Source organism: Bufo bufo, chromosome 11 (assembly GCF_905171765.1).
Source record: "Bufo bufo chromosome 11, aBufBuf1.1, whole genome shotgun sequence".
Lineage (NCBI taxonomy): Eukaryota > Metazoa > Chordata > Amphibia > Anura > Bufonidae > Bufo > Bufo bufo.
Window position 1 is genome coordinate 80054842 of NC_053399.1, and position 17361 is coordinate 80072202.

The following is a 17361-nucleotide window of genomic DNA, read 5'->3' on the forward strand; positions in this document are numbered from 1 at the left end:
ATGTATATCAGAGAAGACATCACTGGATGTAAGAGGTATGCAGCACTGTTTTCTCCTGTAGGTTTGGTAGTGCAGAATAAGTAGTAGTAGTAAGTTATTCATCATTCATTGTCTGTCATTTTGATAGGAAGATTAGTGATGCATGCTGCGCTATTCTTTCTGTCAAATCTGAAAGAACTGCAGAATAGGCTATGACAGCAGCATGAGAATAGCCTTATTTATCCCTGTTTGATTCCTTGGGGGTACTTGGTTTGAATTTTCAGTCACTAGGGAGTACTTGGCGTGAACAGGTTGATAACCACTGCTATAATTATATACTTGTAGTGACCACCAATTCTCATTTACGGTAAAGGGTGACAGATGTTCTTTAATAGCAGGGGTAAAACAGCAGCAGACGTCTTCAGAACAAAGCAGATGCAGACAGGCAGATACATGCAAGTGCATAAAGCCAAGAACTCATAGGACCACCAAAGCAAAGTCAATGTTTGAAAGTACATTAGGCATTTTAAGGTTGGGGTTCCAAATGTTTGTCCAAAGATGAAAAATGGCAATTCTCCTTCAACATCGTAACCTCTTGGTCTGTAGAAGTAGCTATGTCTGCTAAAACTGTAGTTACAGTACACCTATGGCCAAGTGACCTCTAGGCACAACTTAAAGGGGTAAGAAACCACTGGAGACATAGACCACTTTCAGTTGACTGTAATATGGCTCCATGTAAGAGAAGTATATATTTTTAGCCATGAACCTCTCATTAGAACCTTATTAAAAAAATAAAAGCTTGGGAGAGGTTCCTTGCTATGTTCTGATGGGAACCAATCCCACATAGAGAGCGCTGACACTGAGCAGAAACCCTTATTAACTATGGTAGGTCTTGCTGGACAGCTGGGGTAAGAGGCAGCAATTCCTAAGGAACTAGCCCACTGAATAACTATGTTTTCTTGACTTTGGCTGCCCAAAAATTAATCTTACTACTCCATATCACAACAGCCAACTCAGGTAAAATGCAGGACAGCTTCGGATACCCCAGCCTCTGGAATTGAGGATGGAGGAAAAGCATAGAAACAAAGCAAACAGTGAGTGATCTGTTCAGAGCTGAAGGTATCTTCATCAGATTCATTAGGGCTAAAAAGTTATTAGTGCTGTATGTTATGAAGAATATCCTGATAGCCTCCATTGAGCTACATCCGGATTCTGGGAGGAAGGGGTTTCTCAGTTTCTCTTTATAATGTATAACCGTGAAGGACAATACATTTAGAGACCTGAAACCTCTACTGTATGGGCCAGCATAAAGGTACGCCCACATGGTCAGGTATCTGGATGAAGGTTAGGAAGCCAAAACCAGGAGTGGGTCATAAAAGGAGAAAGGGTATAAAGGATAGATAAGACTTCTCCTATTTTCTTAATTCAATCCTGGTTTTGGCTTCCAAAACCTCATCTAAAAACCTGATCATGTGGCTGTACCCTAAAAGTCCTTTTACATGGGCAGATCTTCTGCTTCTACCAAGCACCAATCAACACCAATATAGCAAGCCAGTCGGTGCTCATTAACTGCCATTTACATTTGCCAATCATTGTACTTTTTGGGAACGAATGATCGTTAATACGATTTTTGTCCCCATACAGTTTACGTTTGGTCCCAAAGTCAAAGAAGTCTGAGCAAAATATCAATATTTATCTCATCTTGATGCAATTACAACATTTTGGCCTCACAGGGCCTTTGTCAAGCAACAGCAGGGCCTGAGGAAAGGTCCTGTAAGGTACAAACGCTGAAATACTGATAATTTCCATTAGATATTTTATAGTACTATCTTGTATTTGGATGTATTCACAGCTTGGTGGAAAACCACACCAAGGGAAATGAATCATGTAATGCATGGGATCCACACATAGACTGGGCCCTCTCACATTGCCAGATTAGGAGGAAAATTATTGAGAATGAACATTTACATGAACATTCACAGTAGCGATCTTCCATCCTCACACAGCCCACTATTCAGTCCATGTTCCATTGTACAATTTTTGCTAGAGACGGGAGATGAAAAAATGTACTATCTATGGTTGTGTGAACAGGCATGAGACTAAGGCGGTCCCTGCCCGTATTGTGGACCGCAAACGGAAGGTCTGCAATATACGGGCACCGGCCGTGTGCACTCTGTATTACAGATGCGGACTCATTCACTTGAATTGGTCGGCAAACCGCCAGATATGGTGCGGAGGCTTGGAACGGAAGCCCATGGCAGCACTACGGAGCGCTTCTGTGAGCTTTCTGTCCGTGCCTCCGCACCGCAAAAAAATAGTGTATGTCCGGACTGATTGATTTTAACTATCGAGCGACAGCTGCAGTTCACAAAAATACTTTATCATACTTTTTCTTAATATGCAAATTAGGCCTTTGGTGCAATGAGGGTGTCACCCTTGCTCTCATTGCACCCAAGCTTCGCTCCTTTTTATATCTATCCCCTCCCTCACTGGTAAAGCAGTCTGCCCACAGCAAAAAGCTGAGCTTGTGTGCAACAAGAGCAAAGGTGGCCCCTTCATTGCACCAAAGATCCAATTTGCATATTAAGAAAAAGTAGCATAACTCAGGAACGGAGCCTTGTATCAACAAAAAACAGACAGCATTTTCATCAGGTGAACCACAGCTATGTGTCCATACAAACAGTTTGATTTTGCAGGGAATCTCTCACCAGCGACCCCCCCCCCACCCACCCCCTATCAATCAGTCACGCTACAAAAAGTTGCAGTGTAGCCCTAGCCTAAAAAAAAAGAAAACAAGCTGAAAATTACACTGGAAACCAGCATTTTTACATTAAAATTATGTTTTTTGTTTTTTTTTATTCCTGGGATAACCGCTTAAAGGGAACCTGTCACCAAAAAAACGCTTACTAAGCTGTTAATAGTACCTTATAGTGCTGCATAGTAGTTTCCTAATGCACTTTTCCATCGTTTAGCCGCATCTAGCCTTGAGAAATCGATGTTTTATTCAGCCGCTGCCCCCTGCTTCAAGTCAGGTTTGAAGTCAAGGGGGCAGCGGCCCAGGCGTCTCCAATGCTGCTCTCCCCGCCTCCCGCCGCCTTTATTGACACGCCGGATCTCAGTGCCGGGACCGCGCTCCCAGCCCGCATGCGCAGTAAAGGGCTGCTGTAGCGCGATCCCGGCTCCGGCTCGTACACTCAGCCGGCTTCAGTTTCGCTACTGCGCATGCGCCCGGCATCTTCTGTAACTGCGCTAGTATGTAAGGCTGGCGGGCCCATGCGCAGTAGCGAAACTGAAGCCGGCTGAGTGTACGAGCCGGAGCCAGGATCGCGCTACAGCAGCCCTTTACTGCGCGTGCGGGCTGGGAGCGCGGTCCCGGCACTGAGATCCGGCGTGTCAATAAAGGCGGCGGGAGGCGGGGAGAGCAGCATTGGAGACGCCTGGGCCGCTGCCCCCTTGACTTCAAACCTGACTTGAAGCAGGGGGCAGCGGCTGAATAAAACATCGATTTCTCAAGGCTAGATGCGGCTAAACGATGGAAAAGTGCATTAGGAAACTACTATGCAGCACTATAAGGTACTATTAACAGCTTAGTAAGCGTTTTTTTGGTGACAGGTTCCCTTTAAAGAAAGTTGAAAACTACTAGAACTGCCAGCACAACGCTGCGTACAATGGTTGCTTAGCAACCAAGAGCAACATAACTACAGCTATACTGCTGCTGTGCCGTATACAGAAACTAAGGTAAGAAAGTAAAGCACAAAGATAGAAAACAAGCAAATCATGTATATAATATTATCACGCACAGTATTATACGCGGATTGCAATATGTGACGGGTCTGTCACTAGTCTACAAAAGTCACCCACGTTAAAGCTGCACAATGAAAAAGGGTCTTGTACAATTGTTCTCCTGCGGTTACGCTGCAGTTTTTATCTTTTATGTACATAAGGAGCAAAGGTCTGAAACCAGGAGACACCCTATTGACACTGAAGTTTATACAGCGATATTGTATAATGAGCCCTTACATCTACACTATTGAGGCTGCTCTCACACACAGGATTTTACTGGAATTTTCTTCATTTCTGTGCTTTTAGCGTTTTGTTTAGGTTTTTTTTGTGGTAAAAATGCCAGTTTCAGATGTTAACTGAAGGTTAAAGTGAAATATGAAATGCAGGACACACAAGTATATATACCGTATGTATTTTTATTTTTTAACGAGGTTTAGGGCTCATGCGTACAAGCATGTATGCCCCGTGTCCATATTGCGAATGGCAAACAGCGTGTCGGCTGTGCGCTCTCCGGACCCGTTGACTTGAATGGGTGCGCAATCCTCAAGATACAGCACTACGGAACGCCCTCCCGTGGGATTTCAATCCGTGGCTCTGCCCCACAAAAAAATAGAACGCCCTATTTTCTGCGGATCGCGGAACCATTCAAGTCAATGGGTCCGCATCTGCAATCAGCAGTGCCAGTGTATTGCGGACCACCATTTGCGCAGCACGGGCACAGGGGAGCACACGCTCATGTGCACACCTGACTGATTAGCTTTGGATTTGCCTTTGCAGATTTTTATGCAGCAAATCCACAGCGTTGGGGCTGAAACATGGATGCCGCCCGTGTGCCTTCCACAATTTGCGGAGCGGACGGCCCTTTATAGAAATGCCTATTCTTGCCCGCAAAATGGACAAGAATAGGACCGGACTCATAATTTTTGCGGCAACGGATGCGGACAGCACACACCTCCTTCCAACGCCGTTTCGCCACACAGGCTTCTTTCGGGGAAATTTCCAGTACACGTGGATGTACCCATAGCCTCTTACAGTTGGGCTAATCTGCAATTTATTTTATGCATTGTTGACTTCAGTGGGTCCGTGGTGCGCATTTTGCAGATACATTATATCTTTTTGCGGAACTGACGGATGCGGAAAGTACACGGATGATCTGTGTGCTTTCCGCATGTGTATGGACATTCTGCAAAATGATAGAACGCGTCTTATACTTGAGCACAAAATGAAGGCCACGGACCCACTGAAGTCAATGGGTCCGCCTAAGATAACGAATGCAACACGGACTATATCTATGTTTTGCAGATCTGCAATTTGCGGACCGCAAAATACATACGATCATGCGCATGTGGCTTTATATTGATGTCCCTCCTTGGGTTTTTCAAAACTTGGGAGGTCTGGTCCCATAGACATGAACACAGCGGTGGACTGACATGCACACTACTGCCCCATTAAGAGTAGTGTTGATAACGAATAATCGAATTGCGAATTTTAATGGCGAATATCGGCACTTCGAGAATTCGCTAATATTTAGAATATCGCAAAATATATTTGTAATCAGAAAATAACGCTTAGAGATCATGAATTCGCGAATTCTCGAATATATGGTGAATATTCGCCCAAATATTTGCGAAATATTGCAAATTCGAATATTGCCCCTGCCGCTCATCACTAATTAAGAGTAGGGACTCGTGGGCCCCTCAGGTTCGAAGGTGGTCCCAGCATTCGGATAATCACAATCCATCCGGTTGGTATAGTGATGACCGTGTGTAGGCAGCGTCTCCTGGACCCGAACTGACTGCATCATACTGATTTATGATACAGTCAGTTCCTGTCTGGTAGCGGGTCTCTTATACTGTACTCACATCGTCATGTGCAATAATCCCGCCATTAGATGTGTACTGAGTGTATCATAAATGACTATGATTCATTCAGTTCAGGTCAGGGGAGCCTCGGTCATTCCAGGAGATGCGTCCGACACACTTGCCGCGTTTCCCAGAACGAGCATGGTCGTGTAAATCAGCCCTTAGATTCACAACCTTTTAGCAGAAAATGCATAACTGTTGCGGTATAACTGATGACACTAAATACCTACAAGACAGACCCAGCATGTTACAACAGGCAGTATAGCTGGATGTCACGTCTCTGGCCCCTGTAATCTCGTGAGCCAGACTAGGATCTTTCTACCGGGATACCATGTGCCCTCTCCGTACTTCTACTGCACTCTGGAGCTACTGGCGTTAAAAAGCCAAAAATCCTACAGACAATGAAAGTATACACCGGGCAGACAATGAGGAACTAGGCAAAATCTCAAGACAAACCCACCGTGCTGAGAAGGAAAGTAGTCACTTACCTGAGGACAGCAGGAGGCACCTGATCACTGGCATAAAATAATCCACTCACTCCGGCAATGTGGGCACAGGAAGACGGAGAAGGAAGGAGAGAGCATGGGAGAGTGGGGTGGAGAGAGGAAACCTGACATGTTTGTACATTTTTTTTTTAACCTCGCTAGGTTTGATTACAGGGTGGGGCGTATCTTAGACAGGTATAGGAGGTTTGCAGATGTCTCACAAACTGACATGCATGCTGCACTCTTCTCGGGCTTCACAAGATCTCAGGGGAGATTACTAGTTCATTATAATCTATAAGGGTATGACCACACCGGTTTTCTGATGCAGTTTTAGAAGCCAAAACCAAGTGTGAATTCAAAAGAGAGGAGAAGTCCTATCTGTCCTTTCAAATTTTTCTCCTTTTATGATCCACTCCTGATTTTGGCTTCTAAAACTGCAGGGGGTTGGGGTGGATTGGCCATAGACCCTCCAGGGAAATTTTCTGGTGGGCCGATGCCCAGGGGTCCACCCAAGCCCTCCTCTCTGCCACTGGCTGTGGGAATCAGGTTCTCATGTACCCAGATAGTGACCACACATAACCTCCTGAATTCTGCTGCTGTGGCCCATATCTCATCTCCTAAACCTCCTGAATCCCCCAGTGGGCCCCCAAGCTCCTACCCCCTGCACAAGTGGCACATAACACAGTAGACTTACTGTACTACATACATATATTTAATGTACAGAGCCTCATCCAGCCTATGCTCATATAAAAACTTGATTGATTATTAAAGAAACTCCCCAGAGCTGAGATGACCAGTGTCCTCTTCTCCCCAGGACCTACCTTCTTAACGTTGCTGCAGGGACCCCCATATTCAATCATCTGGTAGCTGTGTGAGCAGGTAATATTTGAATGTATCAGTACGGTGGGCCCCCAAAATACATTTTACTGGTGGGTCCTAGACACCCCAGTCCGACACTGCTCCTGTTCCATATCTTAGAGACAACTGGAAGAGGAGGACAATTTATGGCCACCACAGAGGGATGGTTTTGGGGCAATATATTGTTATGCATTGTGGTGTATAGTTTTTGCGTTGTGGTATTCCTGACCTCGAGTAATTGTATCGCCCCACCTTCTGTCAATCCTCTGCATCAACATGGGGCCACTTTTCCTTTTTTTTTTTCCAGGGACACTTTCATTTCCCAGTCTGCCCCTGCCGCCAGCTGCCAGGCTGGGTTGGAAAGTCAGAGGGGGAGATTTATCAAACTGGTGTAAAGTAGAACTTGCTTAGTTGCCCATAGCAACCAATCAGATACAACCTTTGATTTTCCAAAGGAGCTGTCAGAATCTGATTGGTTGCTATGGGCAACTAAGCAAGTTCTACTTTACACCAGTTCTGATAAATCTCCCCCAGAATTTTCTTTTTTAGCTTCAAATCTATCCATGCATTACATGTACAGTGCCTTGCAAAAGTATTCACCCCCTTGACTTTTTTCGTATTTTGTTACATTACAGCCTTAAGTTCAATGTTTTGTTAATCTGAATGTTATGTGATGGATCAGAACACAATAGTCTAAGTCGGTGAAGTGAAATGAGAAAAATATATAAATAAAACTATTGTTTAGAAAGAGAAAACAGAAAATTGCCATGTGCGTATGTATTCACCCCCTTTGTTAGGAAGCCCATAAAAAGCTCTGGTGCAACCAATTACCTTCAGAAGTCACATAATTAGTGACATGATGTCCACCTGTGTACAATCTAAGTGTCACATCATCTGTCATTACATATGCACACCTTTTTTGAAAGGCCCCAGAGGCTGCAACACCTAAGCAAGAGGCATCACTAACCAAACACTGCCATGAAGACCAAGGAACTCTCCAAACAAGTAAGAGACAATGTTGTGGAGAAGTACAAGTCAGGGTTAGGTTATAAAAAAATATCCAAATCTTTGATGATCCCCAGGATTGCCATCAAATCTATCATAACCAAATGGAAATGAAAACAGCAAACCTGCCAAGAGACGGCCGCCCAACAAAACTCACGGACCGGGCAAGGAGGGCATTAATCAGAGAGGCAGCACAGAGACCTAAGGTGACCCTGGAGGAGCTGCAGAGTTCCACAGCAGAGACTGGAGATCTGTACATAGGACGACAATAAGCCGTACGCTCCATAGAGCTGGGCTTTATGGCAGAGTGACCAGAAGAAAGCCATTACTTTCAGCTAAAAACAAAAAGGCGCGTTGTGAGTTTGCGAAAAGGCATGTGGGAGACTCCCAAAATGTATGGAGGAAGGTGCTCTGGTCTGATGAGACTAAAATTTAACTTTTCGGACATCAAAGAAAATGCTGTGTCTGGCGCATGGGACTGGGAAACTGGTCAGAGTTGAGGGAAAGATGGATGGTGCTAAATACAGGGATATTCTTGAGCAAAACCTGTACCACTCTGTGCGTGATCTGAGGCTAGGACGGAAGTTCACCTTCCAGCAGGACAATGACCCCAAACACACGGCTAAAGCAACACTTGAGTGGTTTACAGGGAAACATGTAAATGTGTTGGAATGGCCTAGTCAAAGCCCAGATCTCAATCCAATAGAAAATCTGTGGTCAGACTGAAAGATTGCTGTTCACAAGCGCAAACCATTCAACTTGAAGGAGCTGGAACAGTTTTGCAAGGAGGAATGGGCAAAAATCCCAGTGGTAAGATGTGACAAGCTCATAGAGACTTATCCAAAGCGACTTGGAGCTGTGATTGCTGCAAAAGGTGGCTCTACAAAGTATTGACTTTAGGGGGTGAATAGTTATGCACAAAGTTGTGGGCGTGGTCTGTAAATTAAAGGATGCAAATCCCCAAACAATCCATGTTAATTCCAGGTTGTGAGGCACCAAAATATGAAAAAAGTCAAGGGGGGTGAATACTTTTGCAAAGCACTATATCTAGGGGGCAATACCTCTGTCCATACAAAGTCTAGGAGCAAATGTACACGTTTCATATTACACATGGCAAATCCTTGTCCTAATACAGTACCAGTTAAGTAGATTCAATTTTCAAAGAATCAGCTACACAATGCAACATTTTTCTGCACTTTCAAAACCGTAGCCTGTCAGTTTATGTGGATCTGATGCAGGATTAGGGCTCATGCACATGACCATTGGCTGTTTTGCGGTCCGCAAACTGTGAATCTGCATAACAGCTGTGTGTGTTCCGCATTTTGCGGAATGGAACGCCCTGAACTCTATAGAACTGTTCTATCTTTTACATAAAACAGACAAGAATAGGACATATATATTTTTGCAGGGCCACGGAATGGACATATGGATGCGGACAACACATGGTGTGCTGTCCACATCTTTTGCGGCCCCATTGAAGTGAATAGGTACACATCCGACCTGCAAAAAATGCGGATCGGATGTGCACCAAAAATACGTTTGTGTGCATGAGCCCTAATGCAGGTTAGGCAGAGACACACAGCATTATAAATCATTATAATATGTGTGGTCCTGTGAAACAAGCAGTGTCCGTAATGGGAAATCACTTTCCCACACAGCATGTAGGGGTCATTTATCAAACTGGTGTAAAGTGGAACTGGCTTAGTTGTCCATAGCAACCAATCAGATTCCACCTTTCATTTTTGACTGCTCCTTTGGAAAATAAAAGGTGGAATCTGATTGGTTGCTATGGGCAACTAAGCCAGTTAGAAGGAAATCTCCAGCACTTAGTGAGGAAATAAGTAATTATCCTTCCATCCCTGCTCAGAAAGACAACGAGAGACCTAGTCCAGTGTTAGGGAAAAGGTGTGTGAACTTACCTTCTATCTCTAATGAAAAAAATGAAAAAGAGGACTCCCCTAATTTAGAACTAAGTGATAAAATAGAACTGGATGATTCTATTCCTAGATGTCACTGCAACAGTCAAGAGAATGTTACAACCATTGTCCCAGCAAGACCACAGAGAACAGTCCTCAGTAGACTTTCCGTTCCGGAACCCACTGTATTTTCAGGAGACGTACTGAAGTTAATAGAGTGGAAGGCAAGCTTTGAAATTATCATTGAGCATTATTGCTTTAGTCCAGTCGACAAATTATTCTACCTTCAGAAGTATGTTGGTTGAGAGTCCAAGGAAGTTCTTGAAGGTAACTTCTATAGAAAAGACGAAGCCTACAAGCAAGCTTGGGAAAAATGAAATGCAAGATATGGTCATCCTTTCTTAGTACAAAGAGCCTTTAGAAAGAAACTGAATAACTGGCCTAAAATAGGTTCTAAAGAACACTTCAGACTCCAAAAGTATGGTGACTTTCTGCAAGCATGCATCAATGCCATCTCACATGTTTAAGGACTGAAAGTACTGAACGACTATCTAGAAAACCACAGGATGCTAACTAAGCTACCTGAAGAAGTGGCTTCTAGATGGAATCGCTATGTGACTAAACAGTTAGATCTAGGTAAGTACTTCCCAAGTTTTAAAGAGTTCTCTGAGTTCTTCAATGAGGAAGCACGGATAGCATGTAACCCAGTAACATCATCTTACGTCTTACAATCCTTAGAAGAAAGGACTGCAAGAGAGATAAGACGTGCCAGAGCAACTAGCTTTGCAACCAACACAGCAGCTGAAGGTCCAGATACCTACAAGAACAAGTCCAAAGTCACTACTGGGATCAGTAGAGAGACAGAACCAACAAATCTTCAGACTACCTTCAAATGTATGTTCTGTGGAGAGAACCACTCCATACACAAGTGCCAACAATTGAAGGAGAAGTCCCCAGATGAAAAGAAAACATTTGTACTGGATAACCAACTGTGTTTCAGATGTCTAAGAAAAGGCCATGTTACTAAGGAGTGTAAGGAAAAGTCCACATGCAGCGTTTGCAAAGGAGACCATCCTACACCACTACATGAAGAACGTCCAAAGAAAGATAAATCCTCAATACTTAAGTAAAACTGAGGAAGGAAAGAAAGTATTGGTATTCTCTTGCAGAGTGACGGAAGGAGAAAGCAACGGCACATCAATGGTTGTACCAGTGTGCATTTCAAATCCTAAAAGGAGGAACAAGAAGGTATACGCCTATGCGCTACTGGATGCCCAGAGTATCTTTAACTTCATTGATGAAAAATCTGCAAGAAATTACAAGTGGCTCCAGAACCAGTGAAGCTCAAACTCACCACAATGATGGGGAGAGACACAGTAGTGAACAGTCAAAGGGTCAAAGGACTGAGAGTTAGAGGACTTCATTTAAACTTCACATTAGATCTACCTCCAGCTTATACAAAAGATGATATACCTCTAGATCGAGATCGCATACCTACCTGTGAAACAGCCAATAAATGGGAACACCTATCTGTCATATCTTATGAAATCTCCCCAATGAAGGAGTTTTGTGTTAGACTGTTGATAGGTTATTATTGTCCCGAAGCCTTGGTACCACAAAAGGTAATCACAGGAGGAAAGGGTGAACCCTACACTGTTCAAACTGATCTAGGATGGGGTGCTGTTGGAGGAAAACAGCAGATCGCAAACTCAACACAGGTAACAGGATTGTGTCATCGAATATCTGTCCAAAAGTTACCAATATCTGTCCAAAAGTTACAGTCCAGCAAAAGTAATCAATATCCTTGAATTCGACTTTGCAGACATAAGTTCTAAAGAAAAGAGTTTATCCCAAGAAGACATAAAGTTCGTACACACTCTAGAAGAAAGTATTCAGCAGAATCAACAAGGTCATCTTGAAATGCCCTTACCTTTTAGAGACCGACCTCGTCTGCCAAATAACAGAAATCTTTCCCTTGTGAAAGAAAGCCAAGAGTTATGTGCAAGAGGAAACCTGCGCCTTCACAAATTTATCTCAAACAACAGTGACTATGAACGTGCATCAACAATGAAGAATGTAGATCTCAATTATGATAATCTTCCAGTTGAGAACGTACTTGGATTGGGATGGAATGTAGAGAACGACAGGTTGTTCGAATTATCTATTGAAGAGAAAGTTGCAACTAGACGCACCATTCTTTCCGCAGTGGCTTCTATATATGATCCATCGTGATTCTTGGCCCCAGTAATCATCAGAGCAAAAGAAATACTACAAGAATTATGCAGACAGAAGTTGGGATGGGACGAGTCCATACCTGAAAATTTGAGGCCAAAGTTCTAGAAGTTCAAAAGGATGAAGGCAAACTAATAAGAAGAGTGTTGTTACAAATAGGAGACTCAAAAATTGACAAAAAAGGAAAACGTCTCACTACTCCACTCAAGTTGGAACATCCTATACAGAAGTTAGTTGTTCTACTTGAGAGCGATAAAAGACACTTGGGAGTTGAGAACCTGATTGAAAATTCCTTAAATTTATGTTCAAATCCTACCACTAAGAACATAGAATTATAGGTAATTTTGGTGGGAGTGTAGCTGGCCAGCTAAGACCTGTCCTAGATTGCTAATATAGCTTATATGTTTATACAGCTAAACCTGCCAATAACCTTAATACATTTCCTATGTTTGTGTTATTTACAGTGACATCATGTTTGGATGTCATATAACTGTTATATATTGTGTTCACAGAAGCAGAAAAGATTATGACTTTAAGATTCATTATATGGACGTGAGGTAATCTCAATGACACAGCAGAAACAACAGAAAGCATAGAGTTAAACTGTTGTTGCTGGGCAGGAGTCTAGACCAATCCTAGTCAGCCTCACACAGCCCAGGAGTTTTGACCAATTACAGCCAGCCTCACACACAGCTTGTGTGGGAAATTCCCCTGGCAGGAGCTGCTGGGATCATTATTCACCAGAGAGAGAAGCTGAACAGACATTCACTCCACTAAGAGCTGTGTTTTATGGAAGCAGAGAGGCCAAAATAGGCATTTAAAACAGTTATATAATGTTCCTATAATGTTCTTAATATAGTGATTAGAACTGTATACCGAACCAGTTATATGTGTGTTTACTTACAGTTCCACCAAATTCAATTGCAAACTACAAGGTTCACAATCCAAATTCTAATTCCATATTGCAATCCAAATTGCAGACAACCATACCAGATCATACTCAACCAATCTGCAAATAGTTACTGCAAACTGCATACTGCAAACTGCGACCAAATTCAGCAAGTGAACTATTAGACCTCAGATATACCTCTCAGAGAGATCATAAAGTGCTTAAATAACTTAAAGTGAGAGTACAGATACTGAAGAGAGAAATATATCCACCATTTTATGTTGAATAACAAGATTGAACTGTTGAACCACCATCTTATGCATATCGCCATTTTGTGATATCTTTTCAACACGTGTTATGTACATGGACTATCTGCTGCGGAGGCAGCAGTGTTATATATGAAGGAAAGTTGAAGTTAATAAAGAAGTTATTTCAAGCATTTGGTGTTCTCTTTGAACCTACTGTTTCCATAGAACGGCGCTAGAGGAATTACAGAGTAATAGACAGTCTGGTTAGACTAAAAAAAGTCAGAGATATCAAAATTCTTCTAATGCCACAGCGCAAAAGGCACTTCATAGTGCTGCGCCTAACACATTGCGGACCGCATTTGCGGATCCCCAATACAGAGGCGCCGTTCCATGGGCATTCCGCATCACGGATGCAGACCCATTCACTTCAATGGGTCTGCAAATCCGGAGATGTGGAATGGTGTAGAGCGGAAGCACTACAGAGTGCTTTCGTGGGGTTTCGTCCTGTACTTCTGTTTCGCAAAAAGATAGAACATCTCCTATTTTTTTGCGGAGCGGGCAGATCGCGGACCCATTAAAGTGAATTAGTCCGCGATCCGCTGCGGCTGCCCCGCGGTCGGTGTTCATGCATTGCGGCCCACAGCACAGCCACAAGGCGCACAAGGCCTAAATAAGGAGATAAGCACATGCCTAGCAATCAGCTGACATATCAGCAAACACTACTTTGTGGTTGTTTGCATATTTTATGCCAACATCATATCTCCCTATATAAACCGGGATGTCCTGCCGACAGACAGAAAAGAGGTTGGAACGAATGATCTCAAGAATGATCATTCTTTCGAACCCATCCCAATAATTGCCCATTGTAAGAAGGTACAAGGAATCATCGTGGATGATAGGTACGTGTCACCGAGGTTCCTGGCCTCGGTGGAGTAAGAGCTGGTTTTTATGTGTCAGCAGAAGTTGCTGTTAGACACCTTGATACTTAGTATGGCTGTAATAGCTGATCCGGGATGGCTCTTACTACGAGTAGTCAAAGTGCTGGGTGGGTGACTACTCCCCATGTTCCAGGCCGGGTTTTGCCAGGCATAAAAACCAGCCAGCACTGACAGGTGGGGAGGATTACCTCTGTCTGACAGTGGAGCTCAGGAGGTCTGTGTGCTGTGATCTGAGGGCTGTGTTTCGATCCGCAACTTGAGCCGGGCTGGAGGGCTCAGACCCCTGTAAGGGTGAACAGGCCGCTTAACGCCTGCCTGTGGACTTGACAAAGCAGAACTTCCAACAGGGTGTGAAGTAACACCCAGGAGAAAAGGTGACTGTTTTGTATATGAACTTTTCAAGTGTGTGAACGATCACCAAGCAAATTGCATTTTTGTTTTGCTTTCACGTGTGAATAAACACTGATGTTTTGAACCAAGAACTTGTACTTTGCCTCTGTGCTGCACCCACTAATCATAACTACCAGAGCGAATCCCCACACCAGTGAAAATCAAAGTAAACGATCGGCGATCGACTTCCTATATCATTGATCTTTCCTTATAAAAGCTTCATTACAATACAGCATCTCCATATTCAGCACTATCTCCCCAGGAACAATAGGATTTAACAGTTGAAATTCAACATGCTTAATCTTTATCTTCACTGATATTTTCCAAAAAGGAAGAGTCAGGAGACCCCCATACACATTAGATGGTCAGCAAGTCCCCTGCAAGTTCATCCACCATATATCAAATGTATATGGCTAACTTAAAGGAGTTATCCCATGAAAGGAATTAGGGCCTTTGAAATTAAGTATTATTTCAATATACATGGAATAAAAAAAACTGATATGTATTATTTTTTTTTTTTTACGTACATTACATTTTCTTCTCTGGTAATGTCCCCTGCTGTTTGTCTTTCTGGTCCACCTTCTCCTGCATTCAGAGGTGGACGTGCTCAGTAGCTTCCCTGCTCTCCTCCTCTTGGTACCAGAATAGTGATCTCATAGTGAAGCATTCTTTCATTCGTCCCTACTTCTAAATTCATAGAAATATATAGCTATATCTCTCTCTAGACAGTATAGAAAGAAATTTTGGTCCGATTACATTCCATATGTATCTCTGTGACCATATGTGATGGACTATCTTCTATGTGGTGTAAGGATGTAGGAAGACCTTCCAAAACCGCAGAGATGCAGGTGCTTGATTGTGACATACAGTGAGCTACTGCCCACCCGCATAAAGTGACAAAACAAAGAACTGTGAGTAAAACTAAAAAGGGTGAAAACATAGCGGAAAACAGCTTTTTTGGCATTAGTATTCCATTAAGTTGGGGCAGACCATTGTCATCCTAATAATCACTGGGTCGGCAGTAATTGCATGTCTTTGCCCGGCTTTATGGAGCATATACCCAGAATTTGTGAACAGAACATGTGCTTTCTACAGGTCTCAGATTCACGAGTTTGCACCTTAACATAGCACTGTAATAATCTGCTGTGACTGCTTAACGGCTCCACTGATCCCACGTCATCCGTTCCCGCTGGATATTCTACCTCGGCATCACGCTCTATGGTGACTCACATGAACACTATGAAATTTGGTATTAGCAATTGATCTGGATGACCCAGTTTGGTGACTGGATAGATTGCTGACTCCTCATAGAGTGAAATTGCATCCAGAGTGACTCAGGCTTTTATCCTTTACAAGGATCTAATCTTTTGTATTAACTTGTTGTACCTGTTCCTTCTGACTCAGGTCCACGTGCCTAATCCTGAAATCTAATAAATTCTGAAGGAGAAAGCAAAATTTCTTATTCAGGCGGATGCTATTCAAGATCGTGAGATAGCATAACAAGTCCTAGAAGATACAGGAAAGGATTAATGGTAAAGTCAAGCTGGTGTCCAAGTAACATGTCATGGTAACATTGGCAAATGGATTGGCCCACCAGAAGGCCAGAGAAGAGTCTGAGGGCCCATGTTCTGCTATGATAATGGAACTCTAACACAACAGGGGATGCAGCAGAAAAAAAACCACCATCTGACAATGGCTCAACTTGTTCCACCAGAATATCCACATACATGGTCGTGTACTTAGCCATAGGAGCTCAAAACCAGGTGTAGATCATGGCAGATGGAAGAAGAAAAACATTATTTTAATTAACCCATTAAGGACTCAGCCCTATTTCACCTTAAAGACTTGGCCATTTTTTGCAAATCTGACCAGTGTCACTTTAAGTGCTGATAACTTTAAAACGCTTTGACTTATCCAGGCCATTCTGAGACTGTTTTTTCGTCACATATTGTACTTCATGACACTGGTAAAATGAAGTAAAAAAAATTCATTTTTATTTATAAAAAAAATACCAAATTTACCAAAAATTTGTTAAAAATTGCAAATTTCTAAGTTTCAATTTCTCTACTTCTATAATTCATAGTAATACCTCCAAAAATAGTTATTACTTTACATTCCCCATATGTCTACTTCATGTTTGGATCATTTTGGGAATGATATTTTTTTTTTTAGGGATGTTACAAGGCTTACAAGTTTAGAAGCAAATCTTAAAATTTTTCTGAAATTTTCAAAAACCCAATTTTTAGGGACCAGTTCAGGTCTGAAGTCACTTTGCGAGGCTTACATAATAGAAACCACCCAAAAATGACCCCATTCTATAAACTACACCCCTCAAGGTATTCAAAACTGATTTTACAAACTTTGTGAACCCTTTAGGTGTTCCACAAGAATTAATGGAAAATAGAGATACAATTTCAAAATTTCACTTTTTGGCAGATTTTCCATTTTAATAATTTTTTTCCGGTAACAAAGCAAGGGTTAACAGCCAAATCAAACTCAATATTCATGGCCCTGATTCTGTTGTTTACAGAAACACCCCATATGTGGTCGTAAACCGCTGTACGGGCACATGGCAGGGCGATACCTAATATGTATACTTTTTTTTTATTTATGTAAGTTTTACCAATAATATAATTTTTAAAACAAAAAAAAAAATCATGTTTTAGTGTCTCCATATTCTGAGAGCCATAGTTTTTTCAGTTTTTGGGCGATTATCTTAGGTAGGGTCTCATTTTTCGCGGGATGAGATGACGGTTTGATTGACACTATTTTTGGG

General features: G+C 42.6%; 1 protein-coding gene across 1 annotated transcript in view; it reads right to left on the minus strand.

Annotated features, from left to right (window-relative positions):
• The window catches only part of LOC120981778 (serine/threonine-protein kinase PAK 6-like), a 44627-nt gene extending 38397 nt beyond the window's left edge, over window positions 1–6230 (minus strand). Inside the window, exon 1 of the mRNA XM_040411482.1 lies at window positions 6113–6230. The gene's annotated coding sequence lies outside the window, so the exon portion shown is untranslated. The remainder of the gene's footprint in view (window positions 1–6112) is intronic.
• Between the last annotated feature and the right edge of the window lie 11131 nt (window positions 6231–17361).